We start from the raw sequence: 14,836 nt of genomic DNA, 5'->3' as shown, positions 1-14,836 counted from the left end.
CACAACCATTAAGTGATTCACTTGAGCTCACTGCACAGTAGCAGCTGAGTCAAGGTTTTCTCATGTAGACTGGGAGATCAGGGAATGCAGAGGCACCCAACACCTTTTTCCTCCTTTGTGACCCACCTCCCACCCCAAGGCACAGGGCCTTGCAGACCTAAGACACTGAGGACTCTTGACTCAGATTTCAGATGTCCTTGCTCACCAAGAATAGTCTCTCTGAAGGTCAGTAATGACTGAACACAGTGAAGGGTCTCAATCACGTCCACACTGGTAAAGATCAACCATTTAGTTAAGTCACATAGAACTTAGATAAATGGAATGAGTCACCCAAGTTACACAAAGATACAAGCCTTCCCTTTATTCCTTTCTCATCAGGTGCAGAATTTCCAGATTCCTTTTCCCATAGTTCCCATGGAACTAAACAAGCTATTACTACTCATAAGGAATTAAAGAGTATGTATCAGACATTCCCCTATTTCTGGTTTCAGTCTCTAAAAATAGCCAAGAAAGGAAAATCCCTTTTTGCTCTAACTAGAAAAGGTAGTGTAGCTTTTCCTCCCATTTTATTTCCAAAATACATTACTCCAATTTAATTCCATTTTATTTTCCAGATCAGGCCTGGAACAAAATCCATCCCAGAAGAATCACCTTCCATAGCCTGAGGAGCAAGGGAGGAGACGAAAGCCAAAAGCAAGACTGTGTCTGTAACTGTAAGTGAAATCTTGGGTGTTGTGGCTGCTGTACTCCATTTAAGAGATTAACTTTCTCAAGAAGGCATCAGGAAACGGCAGGCGCTATGTCAAGTAAACAGCAGTGCCTGTCCTCTGGCAGCTTAGAAGCTCACGATAACAAGTGATCCTTCAGCCCTGGGGCTGCTTCTCCTTTCAGAGCAGCCCAGTGATCAGCCCAAGCATGAGTCCCAGAGAATTGCTACTGCTGGGAGTGTGGGTCCTGAAGACAAGCAGTTGGCAACTTGTGTCTCTAAGTGTTGGGAGGAAATAGCAGCATCAGTATTTACCTATGGCTGATAATCTATGAGTAACAGTTATTGGAGGTGTGCTAGGTTCAAAAACAACCAAGATTGTATCACTGTTAAGTTTCCTGCTGTTGATCACCATCCTGTCATTACCTTGTCATTACCATCCTGTCTTGATAAATCCATGCTGCAGTACTTAGGGGTAAAAAGGGGCACAATGTCACCAACTTTCAAATGGGCCAGGAAAAAATGGGAAGAGAGCAGGGAGAGAATAAAATCTAATTTAATAGATCTAGATAACAGGCACAAGGGAGCTGCTCTTGCAACATCTCTGTAAACTTGAAATTATATAAAAAGTTATCCAACAAATGAACTTTACTTGGGCCCCAACAAACAGGTGGGCATGCTGTCCCAGTTACAGCAGGAGCCACCTCCCGCCTACAGCACCCAGAGGCCAAGGCAGCAAAGGTGGCTTAGACACAGTGAGAGTCAGAGGGAGACAACTGGGACAATTAACAATGCTGACAGAAGTCTGGGAGCACATAAGGCATCCGCTATCTCTCAGTTTTTCTCTAGAACCAAGCCATGCTCTCTGGTTTTTCTCCAGAATCAAGTCCTACTCTGAGTACATGGAAAATAAGCCCCCAAAAGGGGCCTGGGAAGGCACCAAACTTGAAGCTTCAGCATCCTCTGGAGCTCTTCCCTTTTCATATCTTTTCTATCTAATCAGTGTCCTCTTTCCAAAATGTCTCTGGCATGGAGTCCCTTCCTCTCTGTTTCTACCGCCAACAACCTGTTCCAGTTGCTTGTCACGTCACACCTGAATTACCATCAAGGTGGGCAAACCATTACTTGCGGGCCAAATCCAACCTCCAAGCAAGAAGGGTTTCACATTTTTAAATCGGTTGGGGAAAAAAATCAAAAGACTATTTTGAGACATGTGAGAATTGTATGAAATTCCAACTCAGAGGGCCACAAATAAGAACTTTGTTGGCACAGTGCCATGCCCATTTGTTTACCAATGGTTTATGGCTGCTTTCCTGCTACAACAGCAGCTGCATAGCTGCATCAGAGACCACTGAAGCCTAAAATGTATACTCCTGGCCCTTTATAGAAAAAAGTTTGCCAACTCCTCCCATAGGTGGTCTTGCTTGACTTTCATTTTTCCCTCCTCCACCATATTAATGGGCACAAAATACTACTTCCACACTATTGCTCTGTGTTCAAACACCTCTGATGAACTTCCTGTTGCCTATAAACTTCATACTGTACCATGGCATGCATCAGACCAGGTGAATAAACTTGTTTTTAAAGGTCATGCCTTTGTTCATGCTGTTCTCTGCCTTTTAGAAAACTCTTCTTGGGGCGCCTGGGTGGCTCAGTCAGTTGAGCATCCAACTTCAGCTCAGGTCATGATCTCACTGCCCGTCAGTTCGAGCCCCGAATCGGACTCTGTGCTGACAGCTCAGAGCCTTGGAGCCCGCTTTGGATTCTGTGTCTCCCTCTCTCTCTGCCCCTCCTCCACTCATGTTCTCTCCATCCCTCCCCCCCAAATAAATAAACATTAAAACAAAACAAAACAAAAAAAAAGAAAACTCTTCTTGCCTTTAGCTGCTAAGCCCTCCTTTCAAGACTCTGGGAGCATTTCCTGGTTCCCTTTCCTGTGCTTCCACAGTACCCTATACTTATCCTCATCACAGCTCTTACCACACTACACTGAAATCATCTATTTGTGTGTCTGTCTCCCCAGCTACAGTAAGATTCCAGAGGGCAAGGAACACGTCTTACTCATCTCCCAACACCCAGACAGACAGTGGCACGGCAATCCCCAAACACTAAACTTAACTCCCACCCAGTCAGGCTGGGCTTCTCGCTGCCGTGAATGCATCCTGCTTACTCTCACTCCAAGCTTTGCTCACACAAGCACCTAGACAATCCTAATAGTGACCTGGGACACAGTCTATAGGCCCACGGGAGTCAGTGTGGACTAGGGTTCAAACCCCAGGCACCTCCCATGCACATGCTATGTGTCCTTGGACAAGATACTTATATCTCTGAGTCCTCCTCTATAAAGCAGGGATGATATAGTATCTCCTAACCTGCAGGGCTGACAATGCATGTAGAACATCTAAACCAGTTCTTGGTATATAGTAAGTTCTCAAAAGGTAATACAATTGACCCTTGAACAATGGACGACTTAAGGTGCTGACCCCCATGCAGCTGGAAATCTGCATATAACTTTTGACTCCCCACTAAGGGTCAACTGTTGACCACAAGCCTTCCTGATAACTTAAACAGTTGATTAACACATATTTCGTATGTATATGCACCATGCACTATATTCTTATAATAAAGTAAGCCAAAGAAAGTGTTATTTAAAAACCATAAGGAAAATACATTTATAGTACCATGTTGTACTTATCAAAAACAGTTTCGGGGCGCCTGGGTGGCTCTGTCGGTTGAGCGACTGACTTCGGTTCAGGTCATGATCTCACAGTTTGTGAGCCCTTGTTGGGCTCTGTGCTGCAGCTCAGAGCCTGGAGCCTGCTTCTGATTCTGTGTCTCCCTCTCTCTCTGCCCCTCCCCCAATTCATGCTTGGTTTCTCTCTCAGAAATAAACATGAAAAAAAATAATTTAAAAAAAAGCCTCATATAAGTGGACCCACACAGTTCAAACCCGTGTTGTTCAAGGATCAAATGTAGTTACTATCCTTGTTTTCTCCAGACAGTAGAGTCACCTGTTTGTGCCACTTTGGTATTTCATTGCTTTCCTTTCCTCTTCACCCAATTGTTTTTTACATTCATATTGTATCTTCTGAAGCAGATGCATTAGTTATGAACAGGGTAAGGTCATATATTTCTATGAACCTGTGCCCTGCCCTGATACCCAGTACAATGTAACATGTGGAGGAAGGGCCGAATAGATGATAAATTAATGAACAAATTATTCCAGGAAGTCTACACAGTTGCTAACAAGAAAAAGAATGCAAAAGAAAAAAAAAAAAAAAGAATGCAGAGCTAGGGATAAGGCTGAGAGTAATAAGGCAGACAGCAGAAGTTGAAGGCAGGGGGCATTTGAGGATACTTTTATATTAAACATGGACTCACACATACTCTGTCCCCAGAAGAGAAGAAACCCAGTGTCTCAGTATTCTTCTCCAAGTTTCATAAGCGACAGTCAATAATAGTACTAGCTAACACTTAAGGTGCTCAGTGGGTACCTGGCAGAATTTTGAATGCTTAGGACTGTACAAAATAAACAGGATTGTTACACTGTTGCACAGATGGTGCAATGAGGCCCAAGGAGGTTAAACAACACAAAGTCACACACCCTAGTAAACTGATGCAGAACTGTCTAGTTCCAGTGTTCATGTTCCTAACCACTACACATTTTGGTGTTTTAAAAAAAATTTTTTTAATGTTTATTTTATTTTATTTTTTTTTAGGGAGAGGGAGAGAGAGAGAGATGAGCAGGGGAGGGGCAGAGAGAGATGGAGACACTTCAGATGGAGAATCTGAAGCAGGCTTCAGGCTCTGCAATGTCAGCACAGAGCCCGACCTGGGACTCAAGCTCACGAACCATGAGATCATGACCTAAGCCAAAGTCAGACGCTCAACCGACTGAGCCACCCAGGTGCCCCCACATTTTGGTTTTTTAAATCTAATTTAGCTTCACTATTCACCAGCTGAGAGGTATCAATCAGGCAGGTCATCTCACATCACTGAGCCTCATGTTTCCCAACCTGTTAAGTGGGCACCATATACTTAACTGTTGTTAAGGATTAAAGGAGAGGAGTGCCTGGGTGGCTCAGTCAGTTGAGCATCCGACTTTGGCTCAGGTCATGATCTCACAGCTTGTGGGTTCAAGCCCCACGTCGGGTTCTGTGCTGACAGTGCAGAGCCTGGAACCTACTTCAGATTCTGTGTCTCCCTCTCTCTGCCCCTAACCCACCTGCATTCTGTCTCTATCTCTCTCAAAAATAAATAAATATTTTTAAAAAATTGTTTTTAAAGGATTAAAGGAGATAATGTCATAAGTGTATATATAAAGTAGACTCCTGCTATATTAGTTCCTTTCCCACCTGTCCCATACTTCAGCAGAAGTAAGGCTTTTAGCCAACCCCCTTGGCCTGCTTCAGTCTACTAGCAGGGAACAATCTATATATGCTTCACTCTGGATTTTCTTGCCTTTCTACCTATGCCCAAACGTTTGGGCCTCATGAAAGCCAGCAAAAATAACCTGAGACAAGCATAAAAGGAAACTGTACATGGAGCCAAGTGAGGTACCACAGACAGAAATGGTCCAGATGAATCCTGGCACGCAAATGAATACTGCATGAGCAAAAGCTAGCCAGTTGGGCGTAACCAGGATGCACACTGACTGACAGTCATAACAGCAGCTGATTCTGCCTCCCACACCAACAAGCCTGGATGATAGGCCTGGGAGACTGTAAAGACAGAGCCCAGTAACATCTGTGACTCTGAGGCTGCATGTATACTGGGGGAGGGAGAAAGCCAGGCAGGTAAGTGACACACAGTCATTTCCACCAATGGTGGAAGATCAGACTGCCTGAAAAAGTTGTACGTAGAAAAGTAAAATTTTAAATCCCTACAGAGGGAATTCTGTTGCAAAATTCCTTTGCTGTGATGAATTAAATTTAAAGCCAAGGAATACAGACACAGACTATTATATTTTGGAGGTCAATCCAATTTCCATACATCAAGTTTGCTTAAAGCAAGAGATACCTTTAAGCAGATGAACCCTACTCTGGAGTCATTGGTCATGAACAGAAAGAACTTTTCATTAGCCGCATATGAAAGAGTCCTAAATGTTATTACCAAACTGAGTCAACTCAATTTCCAGGAGAGATAAGTAATTTCTACTTGAATGGAGCTGATTATAGTGATCCAAAGGTCTTATAAAAGATTAAAACACAAGCAAAAACTGTATGTAAGCCTAACAAGCAATATGAAGCCCTATTAGGCCTTTTCCACAATATATCAATTTCCAAGTATAGCATATGACAAAGAGATACTTAAGAAAGATGGAGGAGTAGGAGGGCTGGCAGATACCAACCACCACAAGGCTACTACTGGGTGCCCAGGTCACTATTGGCACAGTAATGTGGTCCTAGAGTTAGAAAGGAGTCATAGTGGTGACATGGTCTGATCTAATTCCCAAAATTGGTTAAGCATCTCCATGCCCAGGACTGCTCCTTCCCCTACTAGAACACCTGGAAAGGGCACAGCCCAGCAGCATGCTCCTCTAGCAAGGGAGAACATATACATCCAAGCAAGTCACCAAATGACTACACAAGGACAAGCACACCAAACTCAACAGATCCATAGTAGTGACGGGCCTCACGGCAGCCTGCAGGAAAGGGAGGTGGCCCCAGCTGAGGGGCTGCAAAGAGATCCTCTGTTTGCTAAAACACAAACATTCCAGAAACAATAGCCACAGGGGGTAGGTAAATTTCAGAAATTCTCAACCTTATGTGCATGAAATTAACAAAACTGAATCAAAAAGAAATATTTTGCCAGTATATATAAATTTTCTTACCACTCCATGTTCAGGGATCCCTGGCCAGTTAAGTGACTTATCCCAACACACTATATAGTTTTCTGCATTTGTGTCTGCCTGCCCTGGAAATATGGTGACCTCTTGCTGGCAGACATTGTTTTAATACCTGGCACTTGCTTTATTGTATAGTAGTTACTTAATAAATGCGTACTGAAACCAAGTCCCAGTGTGTAACCTAAAATTTACTCTTAGGTTCTCAAACTTCTTGGTTCCCCAGCTCCCTTAAGGTGGTTGAGGTCCATGGACTTCTTTGTGCTCCACCAAGCTCACTGAAGCTAGATACACAGGGTGCAATAAATCCTAGGGGCTGTTGCCATCTCATGAACTTCTTTCTCCTGCCCGACACTGTCTTTTTCTTCCCCATTTTCTCTTCCTTTTGCTCCCTCAACATTTCACCCTATAATGAAGTGATTTAGAGTTATCCAGCCTCTACAACTTATTGGGTTTATGGACCTTACCCTCTCTGGAGCAGTTTCCTATCGTAAAATAGGAGTGACAGTACTTAAGACTTAAGAAATGATGTGTGCATATTAAAGCAGTTGGCACAGTGTATAGCCCATAGTAACACTCAGTAAATAACAGCTATTACTACATAATTGTCCACAGGACTCACTTGCCTAAAGATACTTAAAATGCCAAAGGCAGAAAGTTGATTTTTTTCCCCCTTCCTCTCCAAGTCTGGTTTTGAGAAAAACCTGTTTTGGAAACAAACTGACACATGTCCATGTCACTGGTCACACTATTTCCCTTTTCCTTTTTCACAGGGAAATAATGACTTTGATCAGTTATGACCAAACTGGGTAAAAGGTTCTGTTCCAAACATGGTTAGGACCCCAGACTAATTTATTTAAGTAAGTAAGTAAATGAAATTAAAATTATCCACTCCCCCTCTGCTGCTTGTGCTCTGCCTCTCAAAAATAAATAAATGTTAAAAAAGAATTTAAAAAAAGGCGGGGGGCGCCTGGGTGGCTCAGTCGGTTGAGCGTCTGACTTCAGCTCAGGTCATGGTCTCCAGTTCATGAGTTCGAGCCCCATGTTGGGCTCTCTGCTAACAAACAGCTCAGAGCGTGGAGCCTGCTTCAGATTCTGTATCTCTCTCTTTCTCTCCCCCTCCCCTGCTCATGCTCTGCCTCTCCTCTGTCTCTCAAAAATAAATAAAAGTTAAAAAAAAATTTTTTTTTAATCATCCATAAAGCTAGGGCAATGAGAGGGTTGCTTAAGTTCTAGGTCTTGGGAATAAGCAACCCATGCCAAGACAAAAGGTAGAGGAGGGAAAGGAAAGGGTTCCTCATCTTTTCTAGAAGTAGAGCGGTCATCAGCATTCTTTCCAGATCCCATGATCCAGCCCCTAAGTCCCTGAAGACTCTTATACTGTCCTAGGTATCCCTTCTTGGAAGCCCACCTGGGCCTGTGTTCTCTAAATGCTTCAAAATTACCTTCTCTGACTCTGCCCCAATTTTAAAGGAAGAAGCCAGTTAACCGAAATACATCTCTCCTGTAGCATTTCAGATCAGTAACTTAAAAGTAAGAACGGGATTAAATGTGAAAATGAAGGGGAGGTTGGAAGAGAGGAAAGGTGACCCTCAGGATGGAGAAAACTTCTAGGTGCAAGTCTACTCAAGTCAGCGGCCCTTCACTGGTCCATGAGAGCACAAGTCTGGAACCAAATGCCTAAGTCTGAAGTCTGTCTCCACCACTTTCTAACTGAGACACTCAGTAAGTCACTGCTCCCTGTGCCTTGGCTTCCTCATGTACAAAGCAGGAATCATAACAGTACCTATCCTCCAAGGTTGCTGTGAGGACTGAATGAGTTCATCCATGTGGAGCCTGATACACAATTTGCTACCACTGCTAATGTCATTATCATCATGATGTACCTTCCTCACTTCTTTTCCTTTTCCACTCACAAACCCAACAATTCTCAATCACAAGGCAGCTCTGGTGGTAGAGGTGGTTGAAATGGGGGGAAGATGGGGAGGAGTGCAGTCGATTTTACAAGTCAGTGTTTTGTGGAAGCAGTCTGTGCTGAAGGTTTGTTGTAACCCAGAGGAGCTACAGCATCTAGGAGTAAGTACTGCCTACTCTTTTTTTTTTTTTTTTTAATATTTATTTAATTTTTGAAGAGAGACAGAGAGAGACAGACAGAGTGTGAGCAGGGGAGGGTCAGAGAGAGAGGGAGACACAGAATCTGAGGCAGGCTCCAGGCTCCAAGCTGTCAGCACAGAGCCAGACATGGGGCTCACACTCACGAACCATGAGATCATGACCTGAAGTCAGCCACTTAACCGACTGAGCCACCCAGGTGCCCCAAGTTATTGGCTACTCTTAATGTTCCCTTTGGATTACTCTGCTCCTCCTGTCTTCCTAAGCTCCAACACTAACATAGGAAAGTCCTCCCCATACTTTACCTCCCCTCAAGCCTCCTCCATACTTTACTTAAATCAACAGAAGAGAAGTAGGGCAGGAGAGAGGGCAAGGCTGGGACCAAAGTTTCACTTTGCCTTTCAGTTATTATTTATTTTAAAGTAGTAAGGAAGTCAATAAAAGCTACTAGTTAACCACCGGCTGTCTCTCTCCTTCCAGAGTTAACCAAACCATATTCTTCACTGGATATACAATATACAAAAAAAGGACAGACCTCTGTAGACCCATCTAATGCAGAAAGACGCCTTTCCTGGTTTTCATTCACATACCAAGACATGCTCGCTTCTCCCTGCTGTGACAGACAGAGCCAGGCCCTGCAAGAGGGATGCAGAGAAACATAGCTGTTCTTACCACAGAACTTAATACTCAGCAGAAGCTCCTGTCCTTCCGCCTCTCAGCAAGGTACAGACCAACAGTCCTACTTCTCCTCCCTTCTGTAATCTGATTACCACCGCTTTCCTTTTTTTGTATGTTGTGGCAATTTTCTCTCCTCTGGGAAATTCTGACTTGCCAATGACAAAAAGTCAATGAATTACAGGGTTTGGGGTGATAAGTTTCCCTGTCCTACCTCCCCAGCTTCTTGATGACTATAAACCTTCATAGCCAAGACAGCTAAAGCCCACACCAAGAAAACAAGTCATGTACTGCTGAGCCCACAGGGGTAGGGGTGTTCTATTCATTGGTGTATCCCAAGCATCTTGGAGCCTGACACCCTCCACGATTCCACCCAATTCTACAGAATCAGAGCTGAATTCTGAAAAGTGGAACCAAAGATGGGGGGTGGAATAGAAGGAAGGGGATAGAAGGGGGAGGGGATAGAAGGAAGGGGAAGTCCACAAAGAGTTTAGGTAAAACTCCAAACAATACCCCACCATTCCCACAACGTACTGTATTGTTTAAGGAAGCGAAAGACTGAAAAGGAATCAGATTTTCAACTTTGCCATCTAAAGTAGAAACTGAGAGCCTAATACTACACAGATTCTAGCCCAGTCCTGCTGTGCCTCCTGGTTTACAATTTCAACCCACAGCTTAAGTTAAAAAGCAGGGGTACTAAAGACATCCCCTGTGTTAGAATATCACAAATTTCCTGTCAACAAACCACCTTGATTCTCTCTTTCCCTATTCTCCCCTTTTGGTCTTAATAAATACTTCGTACTCTCCAAATATAGATGCTTTTTCAGCTCTGATTATGTTTTCTACAGTAATGACCCTCCACCTGGCTAGAGGAATATTTGTGGTACAAGAAAACTCCAGGATGTGAAAACTTTACTTCGGTGAAAAATAAAGCCCCAGTACAATCACAGCTCATCAGGTCCCAGGCACCAGCAACAGGAATTAGGGACTCTGACGTCTGCTCCTTAGTCACCACTAAAGCATGGGAGTTAAGAGCACACACTTTGAAATCAGACAGCCCAGATCTGAGTGCCAGCCCTGCTTTCTGTCACTCCTTTGACCTAGGGTCTCATCAAACCCTAGTTCATTATCTATAAAACTGGGGGTAATAATAAGCCCTACCTTGTATACTGTTGTGAGGAATAAATGAGGTAATATACATAAAGTACCTAGCACAGACTCCCATACTTAAGCACTCAATAAGCATCAACTATCCGTAGCTGTCTAGTCAATCAGAAAAGCACAATGGTCTGTTATCTTTAAGTCCGTCAAGTTCCAAAAAAAAAAAAAAAAAAAAAGTGGGGGTTTTTCCCTACAAAAGTATCAATTAAATGTAATATAAGAAGGAAAACTAAATTCAAATCCAGTTCAGGCCCCACCTCACTTGCAACTGAGAGCAAATTATGTCACCTCCACCTTCTCATCTATAAAATGGGAATAATAAACTGTACTAAACTCTGAACATCTCAGAGACAAGTAAGAATCTATGAGATAAAAGGCAATGAAAAAGCTGGGGTTTGCCTAGGTGGCTCAGTTGGTTAAGCGTCCAACTTCGGCTCAGGTCATGATCTCATGAGTTCAAGCCTTGCATCGGGGTCTGTCAGAGCCTGGAGCCTGCTTCATATTCTGTGTCTCCCTCTCTTTCTGCCCCTCCCCCACTCATGCTTGGTCTCTCTCCTTCAAAAATAAACAGACATTAAAAAAAAAAAGGCAACAAGGAAGCTTTTACTTCTACAAAGAAAAAATAAGTGAATCCAGAGTATGATTATTATTAAAATGTCACACCCAATATTATTGGACATAAATAAACCAGTGACATTTCTTTCTCTTTCAAGAACATCAGGTTTGATAGCCTTTTAATATGCTCACAATGAGCCTGCTAAAGCAGGAAGAAGTAAAAGGCTTCATAAAGCCCACCAAATCTAAGACTGTGCCCCTGTCTGTTGGTCAAGCTTCAACCATCCTGGGCCATTTCTCAGGCACCAGTGTCAGGAGAAATTAGAAAAGGTTTTTAGTTCCACTTGACATGTTAAACCAACAACAACCAAAATCCTTATCTGCAGGATGACTGCTCAAAAGACCCAAGAAAGGGTCAATTCTGACCACCACTTTCTCTCCTATACTGAGTGGTTTAAAATGTAATATGTGAGCTGGGAAGAAGAACTCAATTTTTTCCTTGTTTGACTTTTACTTTTAGGTCCAGGCATTGAGTTTCATTTTTAACTTACTATAAAAATTGTGGTGTTAGAGTTAGAGGTTAAGGTGGGAAGGGAGGGTGGCTAATTTTCCTAACTTAAGAAGGAAGCGTGCAAAACTGCATCCGATTCATCAACCACATGTCTGTCTCCCAAACCCAAAGAGGGGAAAAAAAATTTTATCTACTTTTATTAATCATCTACTATATGCCAGGCACTGAACTAAGTATATATATTATTCCAAAGCCCATTTTCTCTCCCACATCTACAAACACCATGAAGCAGTCCTCACTGAATGGGAACCATCCCAATTGGGGGTAAAAAAATCACAGTCTGACAAACAAGTTCTAGACATTTCAAAGGTTAGTGTTGTGAACACACAAAGAAGTCTTGGATAGGAACAAGGTCCCAGTTCCTAAAGATTCTTTGCAAGAGGAATACTCAAACTATGTTTTTCCACTAATTCTGGAATTAACTTGAAGCTATTTAATACACTACCCAAAAAGTTTAAGAATTTTTAAAAATGAAGCACAAGAAGAACTCACTGTAGGGCTAAAACAACCCAAGCCAAATTACTGACCTGAGAGTACATTTAACAATCAAATACAGAATTTATAATATCCTCTTAAAGGATCTTTACAGATGTGCTCACAAGAGAAAGCAACCACAATGAATTGGCATCTGTATGGCCAGGTAATGAGAGGGCAAAGCCTTCCTGCTGGCAGCAGCAATTCAAAGTGAGATATCATTCTCACTATAAAACCCAACTCATTCTCACCCTTGGGGTACAAAGCCATCATCCTAAATGTCTACATAGCAAACTGTCAGATGGGACCAAATACACACTGATGTTCCGATGTGTAAATGCCATTCTCTCCATCTACAACTCTCAAAAAAAGAAAAAAGTAATAAGCCTTAAAAAGGACACTTTTCACAACTGACCTCTACATTAATGCACTTTATATTAACCATAGTTAATGTCTGTGTTAAACACTAACGTTAAAAGAACACAATTGTGTTCTGTATTCTTGGAACGCTTTCCCTGAATTAAGACTCTGGAGAAAAATCAGCCAAAATATAGGGCTAATCCATGCCCCCTAATGGGATGAGGTAGAGGCCTTGCCTGAGGAGCCCAACAAACAATTGTGATGACTAGTTTACCATCCATGCCAGAACCTGCAAAGCTAAGGCTATCACCACATCTGGCTTTCTGCTAACAGAAGGTGAGCCTCTGATCTGTGTATAGGGCTCCTTAGGGTGATTTTTAAACTAGCAATTTTCAGCGTACCACACAGACCTCCAATAACGCTATCACCTTGTAAGGCAGTTAGGCGGGAGGTGGGGGGGGGGGGGCGGGGGGCGGTGGCTCATAGATAAGTGACGTATGTGGCTGCCATCATCTCAACCAGTCCAACACTACCATAAGAAAATAAAAGGGAAAAGCACTTCATGGTTCTCTCGTGGCCACCTGACCATAGCGACTCAGCAGCCAATACTCATCCCCCTGCTAGACTCCCGATCAAGGGTATCAGGACAAGATCTACCCTCGGGATGCGGGCACTTGCCCAGCCACGGTGCGACAGAGGAGCCCCATACCTCAGCTCCAGTGGAAAGCCAATGGCCCAGGGGCTGGGCTGGGGCGGCAGGACACTGCACACTCCATCCCTAAGCCTCCCGACACCGGTTAAGATAAGAGATCTTCGCCCCCGCCCCCAAAGCTTCTCCAGAAGACTCATTCCAAGCCACTCTGCCACTCTCCCACTCACAAATTGCTGGAAGCCTCCCCCTTTCCCTGGCTTTCGCCAGTGCCAAGCTCCCCTGGAACTCTGGGGCCCGCGCGGCCGCCCTTGACCGAACATCCAACTCCTGGAGGTCAAGGACAGGGGCCGGGAGGGCCGGGGAAGCGCGAGGAGGGGCTTCCTCGTCGGTCCGCCGCCCCGCTAGGGAAAGGGCTCCAAGGGGCCGCCAGAAGGAGGCGCCAAGCGCCCACGGCGGGTCCCGAGCCCTCCGGGCTGCCCAGGGGAGGCAGGTCTTCAGCCACAGGTCGGGTCGCCGCGGTCGCCTGCTCTAGAGCCGCCCTCTGGGGGCCCCGGAAACCCTGCACTTGGGGCGCTGGTGGAATGAGGCCCCCACGGAAAGGTTGGGGCCGGTCTGGGTCCAGAAGCCCGGTCCTCACCTCCGTCTCATGCTGGTGTGTCGCTCGGCGCCAGCGTCCCCTGGCCGGCCTGGGCCGCCGAGCCCCGCTCCGGGCCCGCAGCCCCGCAATCCCGCAGCCCCAGCACGCCAGCCGCAGCGTCCGCGCGGGCAACAGCAGCGGCAGCAGCTAAGGCAGCGGCGCCGCCGCTGGTGGCTGGGCGGGCACATGGGAGGGCGGGGGCTGCAGCCCTCGAGCCCTGACCATAGGGCCCCAGCCTCGGGGGTGACAGATCTAAGTGAGCCTCTAAAAATGGCACTTGGTTCCCATCCTTAGGGTTGCTGTTGCTACCTACAGGCTCAGACTTTGCCAGAATCTCATGGTTATATGCAGAAGGTGAAGAAATGAGCTGTCGCCACTCCCTTCCTCCTCCCTACTTCCCCGCATGGTCCATATGGTACATTCCTCAAAGCCAGGCCCAAGAGAGAGGGAGGATTTGATTGGTTGTGAATCTTGGAAGGGCGCAAGGAGCCACACAAAATGGCCAATGGAAAAGCACGGTGGGCATATCAAACCTGCCAGATGGGGAGAAGAGAGGATGCGTTTAAAGGGACCTTGTTTGTTGCCCTCAGAAATCACGACAAAACAAAACCAGAATTTTTTTACTAATCCTAGCCAGACCGGAAACAAAGAGATTAGGGGCTCCTCAAATGTTTGGGTTAGACAGCTAAAAGAAAATACGGAGAGAATTGAGCCAGACATGTGTGTGGCTTTGGGTAGGTTACTCCATCTCTCCGCCTCAGTTTCCTCATCTAATCCAATGACAATATTGGACTAGAAGTGATCTCTGATGGGCTTTCTCATATTTTGTGATCCTACAATCCTTTGCATGGGATTAGCAATATTTACATATATTCTTCAATATTCGCCATGCTCCACCGTCTTAAAGAACTTTGAACTTTTGGCACCAAATCCTTTATACAGACAGTATAAACCCATCTTTTATGAAGACAAATTCAATGTACTTTGTCCCTCCTCTCTTAAAAGCATTCCTCTTATGTGTGGAGAGAACCCCAACTCCCTACTACCCCCAGTATCTCATAATTTCTGCTCTTGCAAGTCACTTCTTC

General features: G+C 44.7%; 1 protein-coding gene across 26 annotated transcripts in view; it reads right to left on the bottom strand.

The window, feature by feature from the left end:
• The window catches only part of MICAL3 (microtubule associated monooxygenase, calponin and LIM domain containing 3), a 224,448-nt gene that overhangs the window by 190,613 nt on the left and 18,999 nt on the right, over positions 1 to 14,836 (bottom strand). For 17 of the 26 annotated variants that reach the window (XR_003425320.2, XR_003425321.2, XM_053225538.1 and 14 more), the window contains exon 1: positions 13,749 to 13,906. The exons of 1 other annotated variant lie outside the window; for it this stretch is intronic. The gene's annotated coding sequence lies outside the window, so the exon portion shown is untranslated. Of the gene's footprint in view, positions 1 to 13,748; positions 13,908 to 14,836 lie in introns of those variants that run through there. 8 more of the 26 variants (XM_053225549.1, XM_053225553.1, XM_053225554.1 and 5 more) reach the window with 4 other exon arrangements.

This window comes from Acinonyx jubatus, chromosome B4 (assembly GCF_027475565.1).
Source record: "Acinonyx jubatus isolate Ajub_Pintada_27869175 chromosome B4, VMU_Ajub_asm_v1.0, whole genome shotgun sequence".
In the NCBI taxonomy this organism is placed as follows: domain Eukaryota; kingdom Metazoa; phylum Chordata; class Mammalia; order Carnivora; family Felidae; genus Acinonyx; species Acinonyx jubatus.
Note: the sequence above shows the minus strand (reverse complement) of the source record. Positions and strands in the feature narration are given on the sequence as shown.